Here is a 21,403-nt window from a genome sequence, read left to right on the forward strand (position 1 = left end):
AGCTACAGGATGCTATCAAGGCTTTTAGGGACGAGGGGCAAGAGCTAATTAAGAAGGGAAAAGGTGTTTAGCCATCTTCCCTTGGAGAGCCATTGGGAGAATTGGCATGAATCATCCAGAATTATATCACCTGCGATGGGCATAAAGACGTGGTAAGGCCACGGAAACTCAAACTTTTAGCAGTTCTAAAACAAAAATGCTCTGTTAATTTACCTACATTATTGAATTCATTACTACATGACACTGTCAAGAGGTTGCGACGGTCCCAACACATATAAACTGTTTTCAGCCACCATTTTTTGATCAGGTTAATATGTAGCTATAACCTTGCCGAGCAACAATCAACCTGGGATGATCTAATATTATCCCTCGAAGGAGGTATAGCCCTACCAAAACCTAACCCTATTCCAAAAAGAAAGAGGACTACCCTTTCAGGAAGCATATCTCACAAGCGCAGACGATCCACAAGGTTGAGGTTGGAGAATCTAAAAATCCCCAAGGAAGCTCTAGTCAACCTATAGAATTATCCAGCCTAGTAAGTGAGAATTACTTGCAGCTAGAGTTATAAGGATAGGATAACCCTAAATCAGAGCCTGAGGAAGGAACAAGGCATTCTAGAGATGAACAAAGAAATGAATTGGGACTTCCCTCGACAGTAAATATGAGTCCCCGAGTCAATTTTTTGCATGATTTCAAGATGGCCCAGGTCCTGGCCAACACGAATGTCTACATGCAGTCTGAAGGACTGCTCACTCTTAACATAAAAGAAGCCCAATCTCCTGGGAATTCTGCCCATACCAGAATTGCATCTCCCTCAAAAGATGCAAGTGTCGAAGAGGAAGAAGAAGCAGAGACAGGGATTATTCAAGAAGCAGAGAACCAATCTGGTGACACGCTCCCAGTAGGAAACAACAAGGTAGGCCTAAGCATAGAAAACATAGGCCAAGAAGAAGAAGTCGAGACAAAGATAATTGGGGAAGCTGATAATCAGTCAGGGGACACGGTCTTATTAGAAGAAAGCCAGGGTGAGAAACTAGGCTCTTTAGAAGCAGAATCTATTAAAAAGACTGTCGACAGAATAGTCCCCCCTCTAAAAAGGTATAGATCCAAATTGAAAAAATTAAGAAAAGAACAACAAAAGCTTTGTAAAACGGTAAGAAGGCTTAGAAGGAAAATAAGAGAAATCATAGCGGGAATGGTTCCGGACAATACCCTGGAGACAATAAATGCAATCATACAAATAGAGTTATATGAAGGTAGGGCTACAGGGACCCAAACCGAGCCCATACCTACTTAACCAGTTATCACTCAAAAGGAACAACATGCAATTCTAGTAGACGTAGCTGTTTAGATAGATGATGTACCCTCTTATAGCATGGCTACTCAGATGGAGGTTTGGACCTCCCATAATAAATAAATTCAAACAGAAAACAACCTTTCTCATAGCATAAGCACTCAGACAAGCTTACAAGCCAAAAATGTCATGACACACAATGACCCCATTATACTAAATCTTTAGGAAGAATCAGCACAAGCTCGGCTCGTGTTAGAATAGCTTGAACAAGAAACTATTTCCCAGCACAGATATCAAGAGCTGCAGAGACAGCTTCGGGAAATAAATGCAACAGAGAACGATACTTTCAACAGATATAGAAAAGCAGAATAGAAAATAGAGAGAATCAAGCTCAAACTAGATAAGGTCATAGGTTGGAAAAACACCATGTGCTCATTATATGCAGATGTCTTAGCATGCAGATCTCCCACCACCAATTATGCCTTGTTTTTGTTAGAACGATACTTGCTACTGAAAATTAAAGCCGTGAGATATGGGAAACCAATTGAATTAAAAACAGTTCAAGATTTTATAAATTGCTGCAAACAACATGGTGTAAAGGTTCAAAGTCTTCTTTGTGAATTTTACCTGCACAATTTTGTATTAGAGAACGAGGTGGAAAAGAACCCTAACCCTTTTATGGGAGATGTTCAATTCCAGGCCTTTATCGCATTTGAAATTAACCAACTTAAATGGCTTAAAGATAATAACGCTTTCCAATGACAAGAGCATGGATTGGATCTCTAGGTAACAAGTGAACCCAAGCACCCTTTGCAAATGCTTGCCAACCATAAGAGTCTGATGACAAGGGAAGGGGTGATTAAACTTTTGGGGCCTATTCATAAGGAGATTGTACAGAGCAGAGTATCATATTTTCACTCCATTCAAGAAAGCTATCTGGTTGCATCCAAACTCAAGTGGACGGTCTCCACTAGGAGTGTGCAAGATAGGGAGCCATTTAATTACAGGAATCTTAAAGTAGCTGTGGCCCATTTTGTCACCTATAGAAACCTTATTTTGAGAGAAGGACCTTACTGGTTAGGGTGTCGGTTTTGTAGCCCCATAATTTGGTATCCTCCTGAAGGTTATCGGGCTATCTACAAATTGCTTGAAGGAAAGGAATGGCTTGCCTTTGTTCTCCTCGCTCAATATCATGGTTTTAGACTGATTTTTGACACTACCTTATCCAGCCTACTCTTTAACTGCATTGCATTAGAATTACTTACTTTTTATGTAGACATGAAATAGGGTAAGTAGGGGAGTATGTTGAGTCACGAAATGGGTATGTATTTACTATTAATTTCGTCACAGTTTTCCTTGTTTCTTATCTTTTTCTTATCTTAATGCGCTAATATATTGATTGATTATGATAAGAAATGGCTGAACTACTCACAGTTAAGATTTAGCCATAGTAACTGACTTTTACTCTTTTTTATGTAGAAAAATGACAAAAGGAATAGTTGTTCCCTAATGATGGAACAACATAAACCAAAAAATGGAGGTCGGAACAAGTTAGTAGCAGACAGGGGTGAGGGTGAATCAGGAGGATCAGCACAAAAAAGGAAAGGTGTTTGAAGTTAACAATCAGTTGCGAATCCCTCGGGATCGGGAGATCTTGAGGGATCACATTTATCTTTTAACCCTTTCTGATTATAAAAGAAAACGATTGTAGGAAGAAAGGGGATGGATCTTTGTTATTTCAAATTGTAATTTTAATTTATAGACTCGTGTTGTCAAGAGAACGTGATCATATTGTAATGTTACTTAAGTTCAATCATTAATATATAATTTGAGGTTGCTATTCATTCGCCTTATCTGAAGTAGCTCAACAGCATTCGCTGGTGGCTAAGGGCCCGACCTCTAGTGGATTAAACTGCTTCTCTGGATTATATCTTTCTGATTTACGCAAGTTTGATTAATTTGTTAGTTTTCTCATCTTATGCACTTTTTATTGTTTTCCTGTATTGAAGTAATATCTTTTCCTTATATGATTTACGGCACTGTCGTTTGATTTAGTTTACATTCAATGTAGATTAAGTTACTTAGACAATTATTCGGATTGATTTAATCAACTGTAAAGAGTTTGGTTATTGCTATTGAACTCTCATATTGATATCATTGCCATTTGGATTTCTTTGTAGAGATTGAGTATGATTTAGATTGAATCAATTAAGAAGAGATGAGTTATTGCTATTGTGCTCGCGGCTGATGCTATTGTTAATTGAATTGCTTGTGTGAGATTTGATTATGATTTTAGTAGAGGTTTGAGTCTTGAATCTTAGATGTCATATTTCCTTTAATGATTGAAATTTGAGTTTATTAGATGTGTACGTTTACTCTTGTATCAAAGGTCTATACTTCATTTTAAGAAACATTACTCTCTGGATTTATAGCATGCACATACTGTGTACACTCTTCAAAGAAAAGGACTTGCCCGAGTTGATGATTAATGTGGGGTAATTAGGAGTTATAAAAGACACCTTTTATCAACCAAAACATGCATGGGCTACTTTTGCCCAAAAAATAAAAAGAAACATGCAAAAACCATCCCTAGATTTTAGGGAGCTATTTTTAGTAGTTGGAGGTTACATGCAAAGATCGTTTTAGAATATTTCCTCCAAGTGTTGATTTTTCCTAGACTTGTGGAATGCGCATCATGAGCTTCAAACTTATTTATTCAATGCATCAGAGCTCATTTCTTCACAGCGATCTTGGAGATTTGACATCCCGCAGCACATCTAGGACTCTTCGACACATCCAACTCATCTCTCCATGGGTAAGTGGCCTTAACTTGTCTTTTGTAGCATTTATGTCGCTTTTTGTGTTTTCGCTTGTGTGAGTGATGTTTACTTGATTTCTATGGATGCTTGTTATAGTTTACATGCATACTAACTTGTAATAGCATCGTTTCAGTTTTCTTTACCATCTCACTATTGTCGCATGCATGAAATTGATTTGCATGAATGGTCACCGATTCAGCGGCTCGCTTCACCCACATGTATGTTTTTCTATTTTTTGAATCATTCATTCACTGTTTGCATGCAGGATCATTTTCTTCTGCTTACACTCAATATCGCCATGCATTCATAATCACATTTGTTTTTAGTTTCCCGTCGGCGGGTCTGGGTAGCCTCAGCCCGGACTCTACCTCACCAAGACAACATTGCATAATCATGAGAAGGAAGGATCTGTATTCCTCTCAAGAAATGCACATTTCTGCATAGTGACTATCCCCCAGTCTTGCATTGCATAATTCTGAGCGAAAGTGATTGCTGGCCTAGAAAATTGCACAATGCAATCACTAGGCCTGCAACCACTGCCAGTTGAAATTATGCATTACGCAATTCCTAGAGCTAGCAGGCCATCCTGGATTGCACATTGCATAAATGGAGCAACTAGTCAGCGTCCATAGATAGCCTAGACTGCCTTTCACGCAGTTTTGGAAGCCAATCGGCCAGCCTCCTAGGAGATATTGTGCAATCCTTGCTAGTCAATCCCCAGGTATGTTGCATGTCTTTCCTCAAGTTTTCATTGGTTTTGCTAACATATTTCTTACCATGCATGTTTCTTTGTCTCTAGATCTTGCAGGTGTTCATTCGCCTCTTAGAAGTTCAACATCAATGGCCTCCAAGAGAGTAGGATCAAAGGACACTAATGGGAGTGCAACTAGAGTAGTAGTTGAGCGAGTGTTTGAAAGCCTACCGATCTATGAAGATGCTAAGCTAATTCTAGACAAGGACATCAAGCTAAAATGGCAAGAGGTCAACAATGCATTTCTAGGTAGATTTGGGGAAGACCTCGAAGACCGCCAGGTATATGTGAACATCCACAAGTCTAGCTTGTAGTGGATTGTATGCAGGTATCATGTGCTCCCATGCACAGACATGATACATTGGATCGTCTCGCACACTGATCCTGAGACGATGACATTGAGTAGTGTCAGTGGGATGGAGATTTCTACCTTCAGGGCATAGGATTATGATGACATGTATCAGATGTCAGAGCCCATGACCATCATGGAGACATGCTTCAGCTTACCCAACAACAATTCCAACTCCAGGGACATTTTGAAGAATTGGGTGAAGGAGCTGGCTAAATTCAGGATGACACCCAACCAGGTATAAAAGATGAAGATACTAGAGAAGGCATATCAATACTTGGTCATCTTCGCATGTCGACTGTATGGTCAAGAAAGCATCGAAACCTTCCCACAAAGTTGGGTGATCGCTTTGGACCAACTGGCTAGAGAAGGAAAAGCATGCAACTGGTCCAGCTTGTTGGCTCATAAGCTAAAGGAACAGGTAACAAGGGCTCGATAGCCACCCCAAGGTATGAAATAAAATATCTAGATTTTCGCCTACATCTTGGATGCAATATGTGCCCAACAAGAGGTTTCCAGCTTGAAGTGGGCATGGACACCTATGGAGACTGCCGTGAACACTTATTGTAAGATGTTGTCCGAATGCACCTTCATAGGAGTTACCACATGGTTGTCCAATCATTTTGTCACCCCAGTTTAGAAGATGATATTCAAACATGATCCACCCTGCATGTTGAAGGCAATAATGGAGGCACTAATAGACATAGATGATTGGTATGCCTCACCATTTGGCACCTTCATACAGATGTACAGTGTGGAGAGGCCTCCACATGTTCTACTGAAGTTTTCCTTGGACATACCCATCATGCAGGAAGTAGCATATCACATGTCGGCAGGATTGATAGCCAGGCTGGACCAGAAGAAGAAGGAACCTTGGCCCACTCTTCCACTATGCATTGGGTTATATGAGATTCAGAGTTTCGAACATGTAGATGTCGAAGCAGAGCAGATGAAGAAGTATCCATTTGACCTGCGAAGTTACAATCCGTATGACCCTCATTGTCTTATCAAAGATCACTGCGTGAGAGTATAATTCAAATGGATCCACGAGGGATGTCATTGGGCAGAAGAGGACACATGGAGATATTGTTACAACCCCTCCACACTCAATGGTCCGGTCAACTTCACTATGGAATGGTTAGTGAAGTAGTGTGAAGTAACATCCCAGAGAGCACCAGAAGCAACAGTCCAACAGAGGTGGACATACCAGTGCGTGACAAGGGAAAGAGGAAGATTGTCGATCACATGGAGGAAGAGCAAAGCTGCAAGTTCCGAGTAGATCCACTTGTGGAGAAAGCAGCTATGGCTATAGAGGCAAAGAGGCAACATCGCGACAAGAGAAACATGCAAAGGCAGAGAGAGAAATGGAGAATGGAGGAAACAGAGAAGGAGTTGCATGAGTTGAAGGAGCAACTCTGGAAGGAACAGGAGATGCACATAGAGGAGAAGGAAGTGAAACAAGAATAGGTACAACATGGGGCACAACTTACGCAGATGGATGAAATAGTGCCTGTACAGGTAGTGGAATCATCAGAATATTTGGCATCAAGCAAATAGGTGAGCCATCGTAGGAGCAAGACTTCGCTTAGGAGATAGAGTGAGCACTTGAACAAATGGATACAGATATGGAGTGACAGGAGTTAGAGAAAGACATTGGCTTCATGCCTCACCACCAAGAGGTCAACCCACCAACTGCACCGCATCTAGAAGATGAGAAAGTCCCAAGCGACAAAGGAGACATTGAGATCCTTGTAGATCAACTAGAAGGAGAGATGCACAACATATAATTTGACAAATCTCAACATAGAGTTGCGCAATCTCGTAGAGTTTCAAATCTAGAATATCATACATCTCCTATGCAATATTAGGAACAATTGATAGTGTCTAATGTGCACAAACATTCAGCAACATTGGTCGATGCCACCAGAGCATATGTCGAAGCCACTAGCTTGAGTGTTCGCTTTCTGATAGTTGAGAACTAGCCAATGGCTAAGGAGCTGCAGACAGTGAAGCAAGGAGGAGAATTGGTTATAGCATCTGCCTGAGCAGAATTGAAGAAGGAAATACTGGATGAAGTATTGTTCCTTGACATAGTCATGCGGGCATTGTATTCCAAGTTTGGTACCATGCATAAGGTAGTCATCCATCTCAACGGATGGCAGTAGTGATGTGTAAGAAGAGCACGTATCTTGTCAAATGTGCATGATGTTATTGATCATATGCAAACATTGACGATGAGATACAAGGGATCCCCGCTTCACTTACCTAAGATGATGAATCCTAGAGCGGTCGAGCTGAAGGCATGCATTCATAGTCAGATCCATAAGTATGAAGATCTCCCGTAGCTCATCACTATTCTACAGGATTCTGAAGCATGTGTATTCAAGTGTATGGATGTTGTGGTGCATGCACATGCGATCTCATCTATCGGGACTCTCACCCAGGCAAACACAAAGGCACAAGTCTGACTAGAGATTGACTCATACTTTGATGAGTTGATGCATATAGGAACCAGCCAAGACTTGCCAATTAGTGAGACACCATGGACAAGTATGTTGCTTGTCTGGCTGGACTAAAGACAATGATGCGCATGCTATCAGATGATTTGGATAGAGGAGTCGGAGCAGTGTACCTAGATGCTATGGAAGGAAGAGTTAGGTTTTAGAAAGATGTCACCTTGGAGTACATGGACACCATCACGGACTACCGATCTTGGTATCAGTTTCCTACTCTCTATCATCACAAGGATGTCAAAGAGTTGGACTTCCCACGGTTGTCCAAGTCATAGTGATGTCTTGCATGGCTTGCTCAAGCCATTTTGTCTCACATGGGTACATGTGCATTGTAATGTAATGTCTTGTCAAGTGTAAGTTCAAGTGTCAATAATTGGATGTAACAATCATAGAGTACATGAAGAGTCATGAGGGTGGATGAACTGTCATAGAGGGGAATTTCAAGGATCACCCCACCCTTTTTTATAAATAGTCCCTCATAACTCATTATAAAGGCTTTTGGTTAGCCAAGCTTCGATAGGACTATCTTAGAGAAATCTTGGATATTATTGTAATGTGCCTTGGCTTCTCCACTACACAAAACTAGTATATCTCTTTAGAGGAGGAGGCGGTTGTGGCTATAACATTCCAGTATTGGAACTAGTGTTTGGACATGGATGTATTGTACGGCTGGAACTTACACTTCTTAGTATAACAGAGCCAACATGTTTTAATGCATATGTTGTTATTGTAGTTCAACCATTCTGGTTGCTGTAGAAATGTATGTTATTTAACTTATGCATTTGTGTATGAACTATTTGGTATGCAATTGTATCAATCTTGTTGCAGATGTGTTGTTGGTTTAACTGTCACTTTGGATTTCTCGTTATCTTTCTTTCCAGTTGGTGATGCATCTTTGGTCGTGTGTTCCCTTCTAAGCCGAGTAATATTACAGGTTTTCAAGGGGCTCACTCACGTCACTCTATGTGTGTTAGAACCTCTCATGCACCTTCCTTGAATCACTGGAATCGTCACACCCTTGCTACTAACAGGGACATCTTACTTGGCTATATACGAAACCATGGTCAAATTATTACCATACGAGCCACTGCTAGGACTCCTACACCAAATGGTATGAGGTCTAATTGGGACTTCTTATTGTGGAGATCCCCTAACATGTTGGTGGGTCAATCACCATCAACACTTGGATTGGATTGGGAATTTTCTAACATGGCTATAATTAATATAAAGAAAAGGAAAATGGTATTCGAAAGCAATAATATGAGGGTTATTATTCCATTGGATCCATCAGAAAGGGCAAGGTATACAGAATCTGTCAAAGAAGAATATAGAGCAGATGACATTGATAATATCTATTATATCACAGTGAAGGAAGAAGAGTGGATCAATCCCACTATTAATGGAAAGCTTCCTTGCAAGCAAGATAGTTCCTACCCTTCAAATTCTAAAGAGGCATTAGAGAACTAGAATAGTAGATTTCATGAAGTGTCGAAAAGTCAATGTGCAAGAATCACCAAGGTAGTGCATTGTATGACAGTCGAGGTACATGACTTACCTTTATATGATGGTTTGGGTGATGTAAATATTTTTCTTTAGATATTATGAAAGATGAGTACCATAATTTTAGAGTCTGTTAGCTCTAGATCAAGCACTGAGAACTACTGCTGCTAGATGGTCAAGTAATCATAAGAATAATATAGGAGATTGGAAAAAATATAGGAGGTTGATATGGGTAATATTTGGACAAGTAGACATAGAGATCGTAGACAAGTATGATGGCTAGAATGATCCTAGAGACCATATGCAACTCTGTATGGCAGCTTGGGGAGAAATTCCATGAGAAGAGTGGGTGCATGGCTTTATACATACCCTAGAGACAATTCCTCAGAATTGGTATTTGGAAAGAGAATTTCGACATGGAATTGCGAGGTGGGTAGAGATGGTGGATGGATTTGTGATGACATTCAGATTTGAAGATGACTTTCTGCATATAGATGCAGCCCTGAATATAGTTAAGAAGAATATTTTTTAGAATGAAGTTCGAGTTACCTCGCAACCTGATTGGGCTATGCAGGTATGCAATGTAATAGAATGTTATAATATCACTGCAGAAGAGGACGAGGATCCTCGCAACAATTATATCAAAGATTCATAAGGAAATTATGAAGTAAATGGACCTGAGATAGAGAGGCCTGATATGACGAAGCTAGTAAAGATGAAAAAGGTGAATATAGGGTCAGAAGCTAAACTGAAGTATGAAACCATAGGATATTACTAGGAAGAATACATTGTCATCAATATAACATATCTCTTACATGAATACCAGGAGTTGTTTCCCACTAAATTTTCAAACATGGAAGGCATCATAGGGGATTTTGGAGTTACAAGGATTCCTCTTAAGGTTGATGTGAATCTTGTTAAGCAGAGGCCTTATAGACTGAATCCAAAGTATAAGGAAAAGCTCAAATAAGAATTGGACAAGATGTTAGTAGTGGGGATAATTAAACCTGTCGAAGAATGTGAATGGATACGTCCCATGGTAGTTCAAGAGAAGAAGGTGAAAGGGGAAATTAGAATCTATGTGGACTTGAGGAAGTTGAATGACGCATGCCTGCATGACCCTTTTCCTACACCATTTACAGATGAAGTGTTGGATAATGTAGGAGAACAAGAGGTATTTATACCCAGGAAATACATAGTGCCAAGTTTGAGAATTTCATATATCACAGATATCGTAGATCCCAATGTTATGAATGAAAGAATGTTGAGCATATTAGATTTAGAAGAAGACATATTCATAATAGGATTCCATCAACAGGTGCAGAAAGAAAGGGAGAAATCCTGACATGATAGGCATATTAAGAAGAAGATATTTTGGGAAGGGGATATTGCATTATTATATGACAATAAGTTCATGAATTTCCTGGGGAAATTCAAAACACATTGGTTGGGGCCATATATTGTCATGAAAATTTCATATGATGGTGTTTTTCAACTCGTGAAGTTGAATGGTTAGATGATTCTAGGATGAGTGAAAGGTAGTAGATTGAATATATATATGGATGACTATGTCCCACTAAAAAATGAAGGGGAGGAATTCTTAGTTCCACCTGTAGTTGAAAGTGGGTATGGGACTATAAACTACTTTGAAGGAAGGGAATTTTCTGAAGGAAGATTACTGTGCGATACTCAGGAGTATTACGAAATCCAAGGGAGATGCGATGAAGAAGAGGTGAGTACACCAGAGGGTAAATCTAATGAAGTTATAAAGAAATATGACTGTTGGCAAGGGAAGAACCTCGAGGTGAAAATAGATGATATTCAGAGGAAAGAATAGATCTTGTAGGAGAGAAATCAGCCGTGGTAGGAGGAAGTCCTATAGCTTTTGTAGGCAGTGGACGATAGGTTAGAGGAATTGAAGAGAAGGGAAGAAGAAATACTGCAAAAGAATGTTAGCCCTACAATAGAATATTTGCTGAAGGAGGCACGCTAGGATGAAACATTGATGGCAAAAATGGCCTAGCCGTACAACACAATGTACAACAAGATTGCAACAAAAATCAAGGTTGTCGAAGGTGAGTGTCTTGGAATGAGTCAGAGATGAGTATTGGGGGCCTGATGGGCATGGCCCAACTTGGTCCAAGTTTTTGGTAAAAGACCCCACAAAAGAAGGAGTGGACCATGTGGAGCTGGTGAAGATATATTCATCGCGTGGTATTTTAGGGATTTGTGGATGGGAGAAAGCCCTTATTTTGTAACAGGTATCAGGTATTAGTCCTTGTTTTGTGGATCCATGGTATGTAGACCATGGTTTTTTTAAATATCAAATGTATTTAAGGATGTGTAATACCTTAGCAAGGGAGTAGAACATAATAGAAAAAATAATTTGAATATTTTATCTTTCTATATTCTGTATTTTGGGGAAGGCTCCATAGTTGAGTGCGTGAATGCTTGGAAGAGTTTGCGGCTAAGTGTGTATACCACCTGTAGATGGGTGTGTAGGTTGAAGAAGTATATTTATTGAACATTTTTATTAATAAAGAAGAAATTTTGGCAAAGTGTTGCATCTTTTTTTTGTTTATTGTCTATTGTTATGTATCTGGTTATGCATGCTTTTTACTGAATTATGTGAAGAACTGTAACATATATTGTTATTTGTTAGATTTTATGGGTTTAATGTGAATTTGTTAAATTAATCATCTACATGAAATTCTTATGCATGTGAATTTATAGGATCAATATAAAGTAGAAGTAAATACACGACACCACTCCACAGATATCCCTTTGGTTGTGGAAGCTTGGTTCTGTAGCCTCCCATAACTGCTTTGAGTGAGACTGCGATCTGCTTGTAGGTAATTTCCGAAAGGGCCAGTAGTTGAGGGTTTTTTTGGTGCGCAGTACACTCTGAACATGGGTCAAGCCCCCTCAACCAACATGGAGGCTTCCTGTAGCATTTGCAGGCTTCTTGTAGCTTCCTATAGATTCCTCATACAAACATGACAGAGTAAGGTTCAACTCTCCTCAATGACTCCCTAGGCTCATCCTTACCTTTATTTTTTTTGAAATGAGTGTAGATACAAGAGAATTTGAGCCTCAGTATGTTATATGCTATTTTTTTTCCACAACTTGGAGCATTGTTATGACTTGGCAGAGGCACAAGTTTTCCTATTTTGGATCATTGTGTTACACTAAAAAATGTCACCATGACTATTTACAGTTAGTATGGCTCTATCAACAGTCATGCTATCCTCTTAGGCAAGTCTTATACCTCTGCTCTCCATGTCAAACTCCAAAAAGAGAGAAAGTCTTTACAAATGTATTTATCTCTGGATACGCAGGTTCTCTCAACCTTACCTGCGGGTACGCACCCAATGTTCACAAAAGCTACGTCTTTGGACGCTCTGTATGTAAAGGGGCAGGTGCGTCCCCCTGTAGAGGTCAAAATGCGCAAGTTTCATCTTTAAAAAGTTACTTGTGGTCATTTCTAGAGCATTCTAGAAGGTTGTTCGACGTGTATTGAGCGCCTCTAGATGGTTCATGCACTCCTACCAAAGAGGAACTTATCCCATCAATAAGGGAGCTATCCCATCCAAAGAGGGGATTATCCCATTGATGGTGGACCTGATTAACTTCCTCTTGAGCACTATAAATACAGGCATTGGGCCAGAAGGAGGGGGGGTTGGAAGCTATACATTTCTAAGGGTAAATGCTGCAGGAATTAGGACTCCCATTTAGAAGCTTGTGAGGAGAGATTGCCATCTTTGCTTGTTCTATTTGGAAGTGGGTGAGCTTTGTCAAAGTAAAGGAGAACTCTTGATGGACCCTGGGAGGGACTTGCACAACACCAAGGCTCAGGTTGTATTTGTTCCTTTTGTTACCTATTAATGCAAATGAGTCCATTCTTCTCAATAACTTGTTATTTATGAGTTGTTTCATGTACTCCTTGGTCTATGTGTTAAATATGTTTTATTTTATGAGATTATCAAGTGCTATTTAATCGTTTGATTGTTAGTGGATGCAGGTTTCAAAGTGAAGGAGGAGCTCATCCGGATCAGCGAAGCTGGACTGCTACAACAGCGCTGGACTACAGGTAGGATCTAAACACTTGATTTCCCATATAGTAAATGCATGTTTAGAGAAGGATTGCTCTTGTTTGTCTTGTTTGTCACTAGAGAGTCTTAGGCTCCTAGGGAGGTTGGTTGTGTCCGCACAATCGACTCTTTCCGCCTGACAAATTGGCGACTCCACTGGGGACTCCATTGATGTGAAAGTCTTTTCCTTTGTATGAACTTTGCTCTGAGAAAATTGGTTTATTTTTCTGGTTTTTGGCTCTGTGACTTTGTTTTTGGGTGGGCTAGCTTAGGGTTAGTTTCATTTTGGTTTTTCTTGAATTTTCCAGTAGGACGCACCCTCTGAGTATTGCACAGTGCGTCCCTGGACGCACTGTCGCTGTGTGCACAGAGCGGGCCCGCACCTGTCTTAACGGGTTGCCTGCGTCCCCTGCTAAAATTTGAGAAAATTCCATTTTTTGCATTTTTTCTCTTAGATTTTACTTTTTCTCAGTTTTTACTGCTCAGATTCATTAGTCTCTTGTCAAAGATCTTCACCTGAACTTGTTTCGATACCATTGAGTGTTTTAGTGGATTTCATAGAAGTATAAGCCCTAGGGTTTGATTTTTGAGTAGGTCTTGTAGTGACTTTGACGGTAGAAGTTGTCAAGCCTTAGATCTCTCTGGTTTTGTCAGCCTTCTTAGAAGTCAGACTTGTCATAAAGTCTACCTGTGAGAGCAACTTACCATTGACTTGTCTCTTTGGCAAATTTCGAAGTGCTTGTTGATTGAGTATTGAATTCCATTTTACAAAAAGAACAAAAAGATTTGAGTTTTGTTTTGACTAGTCTTTTGATTTTGCATTAGCTGGTCCTTGATTTGATTTCGGTCAAGTAAAACAACCTAGAATCATCTTTGTAGGCTTTTGCCTCGTTAGGTTTTCTTGGAATAAATTTCTTTTTGATTTGCTTGTGAGTCAAGTTTTCATAGATTTTATAGCTTTTAAGATTGATTTTCGTTAAAATAGATTTATATGCTTTATTAAAAAGAGAAAATACAAAAATATCTCCTTTGGAAAGTTTTGTTTCAAGTAGCTTTGAAGAATTTTGAAAGAAAAAGAGTTTTCCGTGCACGTAAGGAGTGGTCATGTTTGTATACTTGGAAAGATAAAGAGAATTGTTTCTTTGATTGTCTTTACTAAGAAAGTTGTTTTCTATAAAATTTGCATCTCTCAACTCTCTTAGTTAAGAATTTCATTGAAAAGAGAAAAGTAGCGTAAATCATCTTAGGTGCATCTTTGTAGTGGTTTGAGTCGAGTCTACACACCATTGGTTTCACTTCTGCTACCTTTTGTCTTTAAGAAAAACCATAAAATTAACGCTTAAAGTAAAATCGATGTAGTAACTTTTATTTACTAGGGCTCTGAAACACCAATTTAGATCAGGCTAGTGTCTTGGAGTAGGTGAGTAATTAACTCTCGAAGACAACAAAACCAAACAAGTAGCTTATCTTGTGATAGAATAAATCCAATTGTCTCATTTGTACTATGGGAAAGCTCCTCTTAAAGGAGAAGCAGGAGCTCGTGTCCGAAACAGTGAGGGGATCAATCCCCCCTCGTTGGGAACGATGCCAGACACGCACGTATTACAAACGGTAAACCTCGGATTAACCATTGTCGAGGAGCCAGGGGTCACTTGTCGGTAAACCTTGGATTATTGTCAAGGAACCGGCAAGGGGATTGAGCTTGATACTCTGCCCTTGCGTGCTGTCGGAGTGTAGACTGTTCCCCCAGGTGCATTTGTTGCGGTTGGTAACCTTAGTGACCATTATATTTAGGATTCTACCGAGGTGATGGTGGAGGGAAGATCCCACTGTACCTGGAGCAGACATCGGCTAGACTCACTTGGATTTTCCGGGGGGTTCACTTCACTCGAGACGGTTAAAGTGGAGGAACTTGTGCCGGTCTATTCATTAAGCAGGTTGCCAGGGTAACTGTTCCACCCGCCACTTCTGTACTGAATCCGGCGATGTTGGGCTTCATCACCAACTAGCGTTTTCGGTTGGAAGGCTACTGTTTGTGCTTGGTTTGACGCCCTAGATTCTTTAGGCGTGTGATTCAAATTTGTTTGGTTCTTTAGAGACTTTAGGTGGTTTGAGTTGAGATTTTACTTTATTTTCGTGTGTAGTAGTTAAAAGTTTTTAGCTGTGGCGGAATTACCGAGACAGTACCGTAGACTTCGAGGCCAGTCTCCTGAAGTTGTTTCTGTGGCTGAATTGTTGAGAAGATCCCGTAGACTTAGGGGATCACCTCCTCGAGACAACCCCGGTAATCTAGAAGGTTTAAAGGTCCTTGTAACTCCTCCTAGTGGCAGTAGAGTAGGTTCACCTGAAGAAGGAGAATCTTCCTTGGTAGTCCATTCAGATTACCAAGGCTTAGAGACAGGTTATAATCCCGAAGCTGTTACAGTTTCTGAACTTGTTGGTAGTTTTTCGTCTGCTAGTGATACAGGCGAAGAACCTGAAATATCTGAACCTGTTACTCCGACTTCTAGTGTTCCAGATTCACCTAGAGTAGAACGAGTTATCACCGAAAATCTTCCTACTGGTCTGATTGCTATTGAAGAACTTGCTCCAGAGGAAGAAATGGGCGTCTCTAACCTTGAAGATCAACTTACCATTGATCTCACGGAGCGTGAATCTATCTTTTACAGTCCTCCTAGGAGTACTACTTGGTACCTTTCGTTAACCAATTTGTTAGACAACTCAGGGGTAGGTTTTTCTACACCTCGTACTCCTTTTCCACCTGGAGGTATTTATACTCCTGTAAATATGTCTGGTCAGTCGTCCGTGTTTACTCAAAGTCCTGAATCTTTCTTACACGGCGGTCCTTCTGTTCCCACTGGGTATCAATCACTTTCTGGTACCTTTGCGGGGGCATCTCCTCAACCCGTTGATCATGGGTTATTAGCTGGAAACAGTGGTAATATACCATTGGGTGTAGGTGACATTTACATGATGTCAGGTTCAGTTCCCATTTCCCAACCTCAAAGTGGCCAATTACCGCCTGGGGGGCAACCTCAAGGTACACCATTCGTGTCTGGGGGGCAACCTCAAGGTCAGTATGTACCCATGGTGCAATACATGCCTCAAGGTCAACCCCAGCCTCAATATGTACCCCAAGGTCAACCTCAATATCAATATTTACCTCAAGGATGGCAACCTCAAGGGTATCAACCCCAAGGGTATCAACCTCAAGGACAAGGTCAACCCCAGTACCCGTATTTACCTCAAGGTTATCAACCTCAAGGTCAATACTCGAGTCAAGGTTATCAACCGCCTCAAGGTCAGTCATATGTTCCAAGTATGGGAACTGTACCTTACAATTATCAATCCTATCCTCAATCCAGTTATGGATCTCAGTATCCTCAACCTGTTACGGGTCAATACCCCGGAATGTTAGTGTGGGATCCATCACAGGGTCAACAGGTGTTGCAGCCAAGTTTACAGTTGGTACCTCAAGCTGGACAACCCGTAGTTTCTGGTCCACCTCAGCAACCGCAACCTGTCCAGTCAAATGTTCAAACTTCTGTAACTTCGGTAGTTACTCAGCCGCCAATTGCACCTAGTACTCCATCTCAAATGGCTGCTGCAACTACCGCTACATCTGCCGCACTTACTTCTGGAGTATTGACAGCTCCGGTTTCTACTGTCTCTGTAACCACTCCTCAGACATCTTTACCGTTGTCCGGATCTACGATTCAAACCACGGTCCAGATGCCTACAGGTCAGCCTGGTATAAGTACGGTTGTCACTACTCAACCTCAATTTGTTCAACCACCGTACCAGGGACAGTACCAACCTGGGCAAGCTATCCAACAGCCAGTTTACCAGTATCAACCGTATCCTGGGTACACTTATCAACAACCTCAACAACCCCAGTACGGTCCGGTTAATCCTGGTTTTCCAGGAGGATATAATATCCCAAATGCGACTCCTGTTCCTAGTTATCCTGGATATCCTCCTCCTGGGACTAGTCTTGTGACCCAGAGTTTTAGAGATCCTAACTCGCAGTTACCGTTTATCGCAACTTTGGATTTACCTGACTTGACGCGCCTAACGAACGATCCAATTCAATATCTTCCGTTCTGGCCGCCAATGCCAAATAAGTTGCCCAGCGATATACCCAAGTTCGAAGGTAAGTCAGGAGAGGATCCGTCCAATCATGTGATGACTTACCACCTCTGGTGTGCTTCAAATTCTATCTCGGTTGATTCGATCCGTTTACGTCTTTTCCAGTGTACGCTCATTGGTCTTGCGGCCAAGTGGTACATTGAGTTACCACGGGCCACTTTTTACAATTTCAGCCAGTTAGCTACCTCGTTCTTAACTCACTTTCAGTTGCCGGTCAGATACGATAACGGCACAGAGTTATTAACTTCACTAAAACAATCAACGTCCACGTATATTTCTGATCACATTCATGAATGGAGACGTCGAAGAAGGTTAGTGAAAGTTTTTATGCCGGACCAAATCTTAGCTGAATGGTTTGTTAAATCATTATTACCGAAGATTACTGAAGATGTAGCTAAGGCCGGAGTAGTTACTGAGGAGCAAGTCATTGCTCAGGCGCAATACCTTGACTTAGTTTATACTCAGTCAGGTACGTTACACGAGAAGATTCCAGATCTTCCAAAGTCGAATCAAATCGCTGTTGCTCCTTCGGGATCTCATGCCGCTGATGGTATGATTGGTATCGTGAATACAAAGAGCAAGAAGAAGTCTTCCAAGGCTTCAACTACTCCTATTATCACTTTGCCTGATTCCCCGACAGGAGAGTCTTCTCCCGAACTTTCCGCCGATATTCATGCTGTAGAGTCATCTACGGCCAAATCAAAAAACGGTGGGAAGAAGAAAGGAAAGAAGAAGGCTAAAGCAGACAAGGCTCTGAAGGAGAAAACGGAAAAGTCGGAAACCAACGATGAAAAGAACAAACCTCGATATCCTTGTCTTATTTGTGAAGAGAATCATTTTACGAGAGATTGCCCTCATCGGGCCGAGGTTGTGAAAATAGTCAAAGGTTCTCCCACTCCTGCTGTGTTAAAAGATCCATTTCCAAAGTAGGAAAGTAAGATGATAGGTTCTTCCTCAACTGCCAGTGAAGAACCCATTTTGATGATGTCTCATGTGAGGATTGCGACTCGATCGCAAGATTATGGTAGTAAGGCTCCTGTTGATGGTAAGGAAGCAGAATCTTCTCACTCTAACCCATCAACCTCAGCTCCTGGTTCCGATCCACTATAGATCGAGAAACCTAACCCGGACTTAGTAATTAAACCGCCCGCCAAGGGTGTACTTCGAAGGTCTGCTTTCAATCCACATGCGAGAGCAGCCCAGAATTACAACATTGTTGAGGACTTAGCTGTTTCACCCTCAGCAATGTCGGCTTTAGAAGTGCTGCAATCATGCCCAGCACAACGAAAATTAATTTTGTCGGCTATCGGAGTTGTTGATGTTCAGGACCCGAACCTGATAATCTTTGATCTAGAAAATAGTACACCGCGTCTACCCCATCAAATGGCTTTCCAAATTCCAGTGATAGTCAAAAACAGGCCTATTCATCGGACTGTGATTGATGAGGGAGCTTCTACGTGTATTATGTCGATTCAATGTTGGAGATCGCTTGGTTCTCCTTCGTTGAACCAATCCCCGACCATCCTTAAGGCCTTTGATGGCCGTGGGTTCCGTCTGTTTGGTATTCTACAGGAATTACCTATAGGGGTAGAAGGCAAAACCCTTAGTCTGGATGTGGAGGTGGTTGATGCCCCTCTAGACTACAACCTTCTTTTGGGTCGAAGTTGGTCATATGCTATGACAGCAGTCGTTTCATCGGTCTTCAGAGTAATAAAGTTTCCATATAACGGTAAGATCGTGACCATTGATCAGCTGTCATACTTTTCATCCGACCCAGCCTCTTCAGAGAGTATCCAGCATGTTGGTAAGACGACAATCCCTTATAGGGATGTTGGCGTAGGTTTAGTTAAAGATTCCGGTTTACTGGGAACTTTTCCTTTCCCTCCAATCAACGCAGACCCTTCATTTGCATCAATTCATATGATTACATCAGAAAAAATAATTTATGATGATCCTTGGATTGTCCCATCTGAATTTGAGATAGACTCATTCGGTGATGCTATGCCTTTGAGTCCATATGAAATTGCTTATGAAGCTGTCATGTCTTTTACCGACTCGCGTTCAACCGAGCTCGACCAAATGAATGTGGTCAGTGAAGAATCACTTTTCACCTCAACCTTAGAACGGATAGCGTTTCCCGAAGTCGTGTCATCTGACGAACAACTTCGCGAAATCCTCAGTGTAGACGATCTACCATGGGAAGATCTCCATCACAAATCTTCGTTTTTACCTAAGGATGATGCTTTTGAAAATGATTTTTCATCTATCTTTACCGCTGAATATGTCAAAGACGCTCAGAATCCAACGAAACATTCTGATTCAGAGTTGAATTTAGGGAATATTTCTCGTAATATTCCCATTGATATTTCAGTGAAGCCCAGAATTGAGGAGAACATTCATATAGGTGCCGCATGTACAGAAGATGAAATCCAAACTTACAAGGCCCTATTCCAAGAATTCCGCGATGTGTTTGCCTGGTCTTACGAGGAAATGCCGGGAATCGACCCTGCCATTATTGTTCATGAAATCAAGACCTACCCGGATGCTAAACCCGTCCGGCAACGGTTGCGTCAGATTCACCCTCGGAAAGTGGCTGCGATTAAAGCAGAAGTGGAGAAGCTGTTGAAAGCAGGTTTCATTTATCTGATCCCGTTAACGGATTGGGTATCGAATATTACTCCGGTCAACAAGAAACAAGGAACAATAAGAATCTGTATCGACTATAGGGATATAAATCGAGCTTGTCCAAAAGGCAACTATCCTATGCCTTATATCGATCAAATTATTGATGATTGTGACGGAAGTGAAATGTTTTCCTTTATGGATGGTTTTTTGGGCTATAATCAAATCAATATTCTACCTGACGACCAACCAAAAACGACATTCATTTGTCCATGGGGGACATTTGCTTATTGTAAATTACCTTTTGGGCTTAAGAATGCCGGGGCCACTTTTCAACGGGCGATGTCTTATGCATTTCATGACATCAAGCACATTGTGCAACCATACCTCGATGATTTGCCTGCTCATTCTTTACATCGAGCTGATCACCTTGTCCACTTATGAGCAATCTTTATGAGGTGTAGGCATTATCAAATTCGGTTGAATCCCCACAAGTGTGTTTTCTGTATAGAGACGGGTCGATTGCTGGGATTTGTTGTTTCAAAAGCCGGCATTCGCGTCGATCCCTCGAAGGTTGAAGCTATCATCAAATTGCCTCCTCCTTCGAGTTTGCGCCAACTCCAAAGTTTGCAAGGGAAAGCGAACTTTTACGCCGATTCATTCCAAACTACGCCGAGGTCACTAAAGGTTTTACATGGTTGTTGAAACAGAACGCTCAATTCTTTTGGGACGAGATTTCCCAACAATCTTTTGATGCACTTAAACACGCGTTGACCCATGCACCATTGTTGCATCCTCCCAACTACAACTAGGACTACTTCTTATACCCTGCAGCTTCGCATTCCACCATTGGAATGGTGTTAGTTCAAGAAGATGAATTCGGAGTGGAACATGTGATATATTACCTTAGTAGGACCTTAAATCCCACTGAGTTAAAATATTCGCATGTGGAGAAATTGGCCCTGGCAGCTGTTCAAGCTATCCAGCGTTTTCGTCACTACATTCTTCTCCGTAAAACTACAGTCATTTCGGATTGCGACCCTATGATTTACATTTTTACAAAACAATTGCTAGGGGGCAAGTACTCTAAATGGATCGTTATCCTGCAAGAGTTCGACTTGGAGTTCGAGAAGTCCAAGTCTAAGAAATCCTTGGTTTTTGCGGAATTGATGTGTGATTTCCCTTGTGCTGACACAGAGACTGTGGCAGAGGAGTCCATTGCGGACGAATCTTTGTTTCTTATCAGTACTTTAGATCCGTGGTACGGGGATATAATCATCTATCTCCAAACCCAAACCTTTCGGCCTGAAGCTTC

The 21,403-nt window shown here is 41.1% G+C and overlaps 1 pseudogene; it reads left to right on the top strand.

The window, feature by feature from the left end:
• The first annotated feature begins 697 nt into the window (after positions 1 to 697).
• The window catches only part of LOC149238629 (protein DETOXIFICATION 16 pseudogene), a 50,599-nt pseudogene continuing 29,893 nt past the window's right edge, over positions 698 to 21,403 (top strand).

The sequence above is a fragment of the Pinus tabuliformis genome, chromosome 8, assembly GCF_031772625.1.
Source record: "Pinus tabuliformis cultivar Carrire ecotype Pingquan chromosome 8, CPIR1, whole genome shotgun sequence".
NCBI lineage: Eukaryota > Viridiplantae > Streptophyta > Pinopsida > Pinales > Pinaceae > Pinus > Pinus tabuliformis.